The following is a 10,176-nucleotide window of genomic DNA, read 5'->3' on the forward strand; positions in this document are numbered from 1 at the left end:
GATGGGTCCAATTGGGATTCAGTGGGTCGAACCGCACGTTTAATTAAAAATTATATAATAATATATTATTAATAAAATTATGATTAATAATGATAATTGATAAGTATTGTCAGCACCCCATTTTGACTCATCAGTCCAAACAACAACATCAGTAGCGAATCAGGCCATGACTTGAGCATTAACACAAAAGAGGGCTCAACAGAGCAACGAATCACTATTCATTCTCAAGTCAGCAGAGACAAGTAAATGACATAGGCAAACAACATAAGAATTTCCTTTCTCATCAAGAGCTAACAGAGCAACCAAAAAACCTGCACAGTCCCCAAACCAGCATTTCGCAGAATACAACGCCGACGACACTATTTTTTTATGGTTCACTCGACCAACATAAAATAGTCAATATTAGACTCAAAAAATTCCTTGCAATGCCAAACAAATGAAAAATGTCTTCAAATATATTTTACAGATGATCCGCTCTATACAGAGTAATTTTCTGAATACAGATAACTTTTTAGTGAAAGTCCAAAAATGCCGATTCATCATAAAAAAGTTAATGCCTAACATCGGACACGGCCATGTCCCACAAACATCCAGCTCTTTATTCTCTGCGTAATTCTTTCTGTCAAGGCCAAGCAATTCTTTTCCGACAATTTCCCAGATGTTAATGGAAGCCCTAAGTACCTTACAGGTAGATTGCCTCTCATAAAACCAGTAAGCTGCAGTATATCCTCAATCTTTGACTGCTCCATTCCCCCAACAAAAATTTCCGTCTTCTCAGGGTTGAGTCTCAGACCAGATTTTTTGTAATAAGCATCAAGAATATCAACAACGTTGAGAATGGAATCTCTAGAGCCATTTGTGAACATGAATAAGTCATTGGCAAAACATAAGTGTGTGAGGCGGATAGACTTACATCTCAGATGGTAGAGAATTCACCCACTTGCAGCTGCATCATTTAGGAATTGAGAGAGGACCTCCATCGCAGTAACAAAGAGATAGGGGGAGAGCGGATCTGCTTGCCTCAAGCCTCTGCCTCCAGGGAAATAGCCAGCGAGTGAATCATTAACAGAGATAGAGAAATAAGAGGATGTGACGCAAGTCTTCATCCCTCTCACAAACAGGGCAGGAAACTCCATAGCCGTAAAGTGTTTAAGATAAAGTCCCAACTTAAGGAGTCGAAGGCCTTCATTAGATCAACTTTTATTGCACTTCTAGGAGTAATAGAACTTTTATTGCACAAGCTCATGAGCTAGTAGCACATCGTCTGAAATTTTCCTTCCTTTAATGAAAGCACATTGGCTGTTGCTAATCAGATCCGGAAGAATTTGTTTAAGCCTGTTGGCAGTTACCTTTGTGATGCATTTATAAGAGGTGTTGCAACATGAGTAATTATTTGGTATTTGGTGTTGCAACATGAGTAATTCGGCATTTGGTTTCTTTGGTACCGGAGTAATTATAGTTGAATTTGTCTCCCGGTTGAGTCTCCCAGAACTATAAAAGTATTTCACAGCAGAGAGGAAGTCCTGACTGACAATGCTCCAACAATCTTTGAAGAAAAAAGCTGAGATCCATCAGGGGCCGGGGCCTCATTATTCCCCATCGAGAAAAGTGCATCTTTAATCTCGAGTTCAGTGATCTCTGCATTCAGTCTTTCGCTCATTGAGGGAGCAACTTTCTTGTTTACATAGCAAGAGATCTCAACTAACGAGCTTTTTACGGCACAATCAGGGCAACCGATAAGATTCTTGAAGAACTGTACAGCTTCATTGTGGATATCATTCATTTGTCCCAGCTTTGTTCCATCAGTTGAGTACAGAACTCTAATGGAGTCTCTCGCATTATGAGCTTGAACAGATTTGTGAAAAAAGGAAGTCTTTTGATCACCTTCCTTAATCCACTGTATTCTCAACTTTTGCTTATAGAATGATCCTTCGTCTCAAATAGCTGCTGCATACTTCAAGCTCAACTCAGCTTCTTTGCCAGCAAATCTGCAGAGGAATTACCAGCTAGAATAACTTCTTGAACTGAGAATAATTCCGCCTTCAGGGTTTCCACCACGTGCTGCAAATCACCGTAGGCTCTCTTGTTAAACTTCTTCAATTCTACTTTCAGCAACCTCAGCTTCTCGTATAAAACTGAGATTGGATTCCAGTCCATCTGCTTCTTCCACACCTCCTCCACAATCCCTTTGAATTCAACATGTTTTGTCCAATGATTAAAGAACTTATAAGGCTTAGGACCTGGATTTTCCAAATCACAGAACTTCAATAAGGAGGGGCTATGGTCCGAGATACGTGGCGGCAAGAATTCGACCATAGAAGAAAATTTCAGGAGCAACCACTGCTCATTCATTAAAACTCTGTCTAGCTTCCGGGCTTGGAAATCAACTCCTCTCTTATTGCTCCTAGTGGCAACCCACATAAGCGTGATCCAGCTTAGAGAGTTCAAACAGCGATCAAACTCATTTATAATAGAATCAGTTTGGACCTCCCTGCCAGAAGGTTGTACTTCGGAGATATTCCTTACGGCGTTGAAATCACCAAGAAGAAACCAAACCCCAGCAACCGTAGTAGAAAGGTTATCAAGATCCCTCCAAAGCTCTCTTCTTTCCATGCGAGTGTTGGAAGCATATATCAAGGTGATATTGATTACACCTCTACCTTCAGGAAGATCAAGGGAGCAGTGGCTGAACTGCCCTGATTTCTTGATAACAGAGACATGAACCGCACTTTAAACCAGTAACCAAAGTCTGCCATTTCCTGCATCCTCGTAATTATTAATAAAATTCCAACCATTCCACCTTTGTACGATACTGCGTGCATTGTTACCTTTAACACTAGTCTCGATTATACACATAACATCAACTTTGTGATCCTTGATGTGCTTATGGATCACATTCTGCTTGAGGGGGTCGTTAAGCCCCCTAATATTCCATGCCGAAACGATCATTGGGAAGAGGCCAAAGTAGGTCCCGTACCCCCTTTTTTACTCTTCCTCCCTCCTTTAGCCATTTGCACTGCCTGAGCCACACCAGATGCTGCAGCTCGAACTTTTTTGGGGCTGGAAACTTGGATATCGTCAGCCTCCTTTTCAAGATTATCTCCATTTGCATTATTTTGTACATCAACTCCTTATTTCACCTCGGCTTCTTCCTGCTCTTTAGCTCCTTTACTTGACTCATTCCCTTCATCTGACTGAGTAATCGCATCAATTACAGCAGCCTCCACATCAACTCCTTTCGTTCCTTTCCCTTTTCTTTTGACAGCCTCCCAATCTTCTCCCTCCTCATCTATTACAGCTGAAGTTTGACTCTTTTCATCTATAGTAAGACTTGAAGAAGAGGCCTTTTCAACAACTTGAGCAGACTCTACTTCACATTGGTGCCCAAACTGCTTACACTTGTCCCACTTATCTGGGGCCACGGGATTTCGACTTTGACACCCACAATAAAATTGTTACCAATATCTACATTGATTGTTGACGGTAAATCAGCCTCAACCCCAATTTCCACGCACACCTTAGCACAGTCATAACGAGATCCGATGGTGGTGGCTCCATCCATGTATAATGGTTTGCCTAGAGCACTTGCTATGTAAGAAATCTTGCGGGAAAAAAAAATGCCTAGAGCACTTGCTGATCCTTCCAATTGGTTGAAAATTATATTTTATTGCTCATGCAATTAATTAATTTTATTATTTAATTAAAAATTTTCCAAAACATATTAAATTAAAATCAAATCTACATAAAAATTAAATAATACAAAAAATTTTAAAAACTCGACATTAAAACTAACCTTGCTTTTCGACATATTTTAAATTTTACAATATATAATAGGCGAAACTATTCTCTATTAATCATCACATATTTTAAAAATCTCAAATCTCCAGTTCCTCATTATTCCATTCCTCACATACTTGCACCTAGGATTAAATCAACATGAATAATTATTAGATAGGCCTATAAATTAATAATTCACAAACTACAATGAGTTTTTCTTGCTTTTTGTTTCTAATACTTTGTTGATCTACACCAAAAGTGACCAATGTGATTGGAGTATAGCTTCTTTCATATTTCCCGTTCTCTCTTTCTCCCTTGCACGCTAGGCATCATGTTGAACAAACCTCTTCAAAATTTTATTTCAATAGAACTAACTCAATATGATGAATTTAATATTCTTTTAATATGGCTTGTATTAAGTTAATGCAAATAGAAAAATTTGGACGTTGTTTAAAAGTATTCCGTCAACATAAACTAACTGATATTTTTAAATTTTAGGCAACAAGTTGCATATATATAATAAGGTGATGCTACAGTGGCTGACATCCAAAAACAACCACCACAGTTATTTTATTCATAGACATTAGATCTCATCACTTAAAATCTTGACCATACACGAGTTTTAGATTCTTTTGATTTAATATTCACCTCTCATAGTTTGAAAATTCATATTTTCGGCCACGCATCTTCTCAACGATGATTGATCTCGTCCGTGAACGAACTAGATTCAGTTCGCTATTAAATCAATCAAATTGCACCAATTCAACCAAATAAAAAATAATTTGATTACTTTTAAAAAATAATAATAAAGAAATGTAATACAACGTTATCTTCTGTTTATCTTTTCCAATCAAAAAAAAAAACAATCGAAGGTAGTATACAATCTCGAAAAATCAGTTGATGATCCTTTGTTTCACTGTTTTTTTTTTCCTTTTCCTTTTTTCATTTTAATTTTTGCTTGTGAGATGATGTCAAAAATGCACCGCAAACCATAATCCAAAACACTTTCTTTTGCCGATCATTTCTTTGTTCAGTTGAGTTTTTAAATTTGATGCTGAATTTATGTCCCAAAACAAGACAGAAGAACACAGATGTGCTTTTCACCCATGAGAAGATTAATTAACAGGTTATAGTACAATAACAATAACTATTCTCTATTAGTCAAAACAACCAGTCCCTGTCTATATTTTCAAATTCCTCGACCGGCAGCAAAAGAATTGAAATAAAGCAATTAGATGCAATCTTGATAAAACACAAATATGCACACACAACCCCGATACAAATAATCTAACATCCAGTAACGCAACAGCACCTCTGGTAACGAAGCCATTGGCAAAACCAGACAGACCGTTAAAGAGAGGGAGAGAGAACGGGAGATCTTTATCGAGTTACGAGGCAGAGCCGGGAGGGAAGGGGGAGGAAGGGAAGGAGTCGGGCTGGGAGCTGGAGGCAGAGCCGGGAAGGGTGAGCGGCCTCGGGGAGGTGACGACCGTCCATGGATTCTTCTAGATTGTATGCTACTTTCAATTGTTTTTTATTTGATTGGAGAAGATGCACATTTATTGTTTTTCTTAATTATTTTTTAGAGGGTTAATCGTGTGCAATTCGGTTCAATTAATAGCGAATTGGATCCAGTTCGTTCACAGATGAGATCGAATGTCGATGAGAAGATGTGTGGCCTAAAATATGGATTGCCAAGTTATGAGAAGTGGATCTTAAACCAAAAGAATCCAAGGCATGTGTATCATCTGGATTTTAAGTAAAAAGATCTGATGGCTGGTAATAAAACAACCGTGATGATTGTTTTTCAGTGCCAAAAACATGTCTTGGATCCAGAAGAGAGATGTTGTGCTGTGTTTCTTTATTATTTTTCTTAAATTATTTTTTATTTGGTTGATCCAATGCAATTTAGTTCAATTTAATAGCGAATTGGATCCAGTTCGTTCACGCATGATATTGAATGTCGATGAGAAGATTTGTGGCCTAAAATAATCGAGTTATGAGAGGTAAATCTTAAACCAAAAGAATTCAAAACACGTGTATACTTATAATTTTAAATAAGGAGATCTGATGGTTAGGAATAAAACAATCGTCATGATTATTTTTTAGTGTCAACCGCTGTAGAATCTCTAATATATAATATACTATATATATATATATATATATATATATCAAAATAACTATTTGATAATAATTAATTCCGCTCAATGCGATGGTAACTGACTAGTTAAAAAATTATAATGACCGCTTAAAAATTACACAATTTCTTTAATTAACCGTGATGATGATAAAAGATGCTTCGTTTTCTAATTCCTTATTAGAATTTGAGGAGACTATAATCATTTAGAGTGACATGACATCCAATTAAAGATTTATTGAAATTTTAGAGAAAATATAATTGGTAGTAAATATATATTCATGAAGTATAGAAGGAAAATGTCAAAATGATTATCATTATAATTATTATAATATATCAAAATTGAAAAGCGCGAAGTGAATGCTCCATCTAAACTCGATTTTGAAGCTCTTAACTCTAGTTACTTCACAATGAGTGTTCTTATAGTTTCATTTAATGGATTTTGCCACATTTTCTAATTTGGATCAAGTTTAATTAATCGTTTCTTATAGAGGTCAGCTCTAATGACGCAACGCGGATCACAGTTTCTCGCGCCTAAATCTGAATTTAGACTCGAAGGGAATAGAACATGGTTAAACCCTAACGATATGCTAAAAACAAAGAGTTATGACAAACTCAATGTATCATTCATCAATAGGTGTTTCTGAGGTATCCTTTTTTCAATGAGGTGAATAGCCAATATATAGAGGGAAGACACTTCCCTTAACTATAAAATAGGAAACTGACATATAATTCTTCTAGAATACTTTCCTAAAATGAAACAAGGAAATAATCTGAAATAAGAAACTTCTAACTCCTGTCTCAAGCTATTATAGGAAATAACATCTAATTAAGAGAAACTATATTATAGCAATATTCTCCTTTAGTAGTAGCCAGAGTCTTCTAAAATATGGGCCATCACTTTGGACTGGACTCCTCGTCAGTCTCCCCCACTTGTGGAAAGCTTGTCCGCGAGCTTGTGTTGAATTCAGGATATAATGGCTCCTTCGAATCATGCTAGGGGTAAATGTCCGCCACATTGAATGTACATGAAATACCCATGGACTCGGGAAGATCTATGACATACGCATTGTCATTTATCTTTTTCAACACCTTGTATGGACCATACTTCTTCGGTTTCAGCTTGTTATAACTTCCAACAGGAAATCTTTCTTTCCTAAGGAACATCATCACCATATCCCCTTCTGAAAAGAGTCGCTCCTTGCGATGCTTGTCAGCGGCCTTCTTATACTTCGCATTCGTAGCTTCCAACCTTTGATGAACTTGTTGCTGCATTGATTGCACCTCCTTTGCCATGCTTTCAGCTGCAGCATTGCCTTTGTAGGTCTTTGGTGGCTTGATCAAATCGATAGCATGCCTTGGAACCTTTTGATAAATTATGGAGAATGGAGATCTCCCAGTAACACTATGAACTGCACTATTGTAGGCAAATTCGGCTTAAGCAAGAGCGAAGTCCCATTGCTTTGGTTTTTCTCCACAAATGCTACGAACCATATTTGCCAAGGTCCTATTCATCGATTCCGTTTGACCATCTGTCTGTGGGTGAGCTGTACTACTAAACTTTAATGTGGCATCAAACATTCTCCATAAGGTAAGCCAAAAATGGCTAAGGAACCTAGTGTCACGATCTGAAACGATGGACTTTGGTACACCGTGCAAATAAACCACCTCTTTGGAAAACAATCGAGCCACACTCGAAGCATCTGTAGTTTTTCGGCATAGTATGAAGTGTGCCATCTTCGAGAATCTATCAACAACAACAAAGATGGAATCCATACCCCGTTGAGTATGAGGCAACCCCAATATGAAATCCATGGACAAATCCTCCCATATATTTTCAGGTACTGGCAACGGTAGATAGAGATCGGTGTTTTGCTTCTGTCATTTAGAAGTCTGACACGTATGGCACCTCCGCACGAACTTCTCCACATCACGATGCAATTTAGGCCAATAAAACCTCTCCGAAATAGTAGCTATGGTCTTGTCACGTCCAAGATGTGCAACTAGTCCTCTACCATGTAAATCCCTAATCAGTTTCTCTCGGAGGGATGAACGAGGAATGCAAAGCTGGTTACCTCTCATTAGAAACCCCTCATGGTCGTGAAACTCTCCAGCTGCTTGGCAATTTTGCACCTTGGACCAAGTTTCGGCAAAATCCTCATCATCCGCGTACTGCTCCTTCAATTCTTCGAACCCAATAAGCTCGCTTCTCAACATTGTCAGCAGTGCTGCACACCTGCTTAATGCATCGGCAACCTTGTTTTGCACACCCGATTTGTGTACTAGTTTAAAAGGGAACTTTTGAAGAAACGTAGTCCACCGAGCATGCATATTACTGCTGATCCGTTTCTGACTATTCAAATACTTAAGTGCTTGGTGATCAGAGTACAAAATGAACTCCTTGCCTATAAGATAATGCTCCCAATACTTCAACGCGCGGAAAACAGCATAGAACTCCTTATCATAGGCAGACCAGCTCCGACGGGCATCATTAAGCTTCTCACTGAAATATGCCACCGGCCGCTTCTCTTGTGAAAGTACAACTCCAACACCAACACCACTTGCATCGCATTCCACCTCAAATAGTTTCTCAAAACTGGGCAAAGCTAGAACTGGGGCGGAGCATAACTTTTCCTTGATCAATGCGAAACCAGCTTCTGCTTCTTCTCCCTAATTAAACCTTCCCTTCTTCAAGCACTCGGTGATTGGGGCCATGATCGTGCTGAAGTCGCGTATGAACCGCCTATAGAATGTGGCTAGGCCATGGAAACTTCTGATTTCTCCAACCGTTTTTGGAGTAGGCAAGTCTCTAATTGCACGAACCTTTTCATCATCAACCCGAATGCCTTCCGAGCTTACTATATACCCAAGGAAAAGCAAGCGTGCCGTCATAAAATTACACTTCTTAAGGTTGATAATCAACTTATTCTTCTGCAGCACAGTCAACACCTCATATAGATGCTTGAGGTGGTCATCAGTCGACCTGCTATAAATCAAAATATCATCGAAATAGACAACTACAAACCTGTCGATAAAAGGTTTGAGTACCTGATTCATCAATCGCATAAAAGTACTTGGGGCATTTGACAACCCGAATGGCATTACCAACTACTCATAAAGCCCACCCCTAGTTTTAAATGCGCTCTTCCACTCATCTGCTGGACGAATTCGGATTTGGTGGTACCCGCTCCGAAGGTCAATCTTGGAGAACACCACCGCTCCGTGTAATTGATCCAGCATATCATCAAGCCTTGGAATGGGAAACTTGTATCCCATCGTAATCTTGTTAATGACCCTGCTATCGACACACATACGCCAGCTCTCATCTTTCTTCGGAGTCAATAATGCAGGCACGGCACATGGACTCAAACTCTCCCGAATATGACATTTTCTTAGCAGTTCCTTTACTTTCTTCTGGAGTATTGCACTCTCGTGTGGACTCATGCGATAACGGGGCAGATTAGGTAAGCTTGCTCCAAGCATCAAGTCGATTTGGTGCTGAATATCTCTCATTGGAAGTAACCCATCTGGTAACTCCTCAGGGATGATCTCTTCAAATTCAGCAAGTAGGGGCTTCACTTCCTCTGGCACCTCCACGATTTGCTTCTCTGATGGTAAATCCTTCACAATTAACACATGCATTTCCTTTGACTCTTTAAAATCAACTTCAATCTCCCGCTCCGAATGAGTCTCTATCAAAAATGTTTTACCCTCCACTTTTGGGACAACTTTGGGCTTAGGTTTTTCTGATAAGGGCACTAGGGTGTAGCGTACCTCTTCCTTTACGAGTTGATACACATTCTCTTTGCCATGGTGTTTTGCATCAGTGTCATACTGCCAAGGTCTCCCAAACAATAGGTGGCAAGCTTCCATATCCATAACGTCATAGTACACCTCATCTCGATATTTGCCAATGGAGAAAGGAACCTTGCATCGTTCGGTCACTCGGATATCACCCATTGACTTTATCCAGCCAATCGAATAAGGATTTGGGTGCTTCTCAACTGGCAACTCTAGCTTCTCAACCACAGTTCTTCCTATGATATTCTCTTGACTTCCGCTGTCAATAATCAAGTTGAAAGTGCGTGAATGAATGTTGCACCTAGCACGAAATAGTTTGTTTATCTGGGATTGGTCTTCTTGCTTAGGTGCGAGCATCAACTTCCGAACCATGTATGCCTGCTCATAATCATCCTCACCGCTATATTCTTCCTCTCCTTCTTCCTCTTCCTCAGGATCGCAAAACACATCTTCAACATCTT

This window comes from Punica granatum, chromosome 3 (genome assembly GCF_007655135.1).
Source record: "Punica granatum isolate Tunisia-2019 chromosome 3, ASM765513v2, whole genome shotgun sequence".
Classification (NCBI taxonomy): domain Eukaryota; kingdom Viridiplantae; phylum Streptophyta; class Magnoliopsida; order Myrtales; family Lythraceae; genus Punica; species Punica granatum.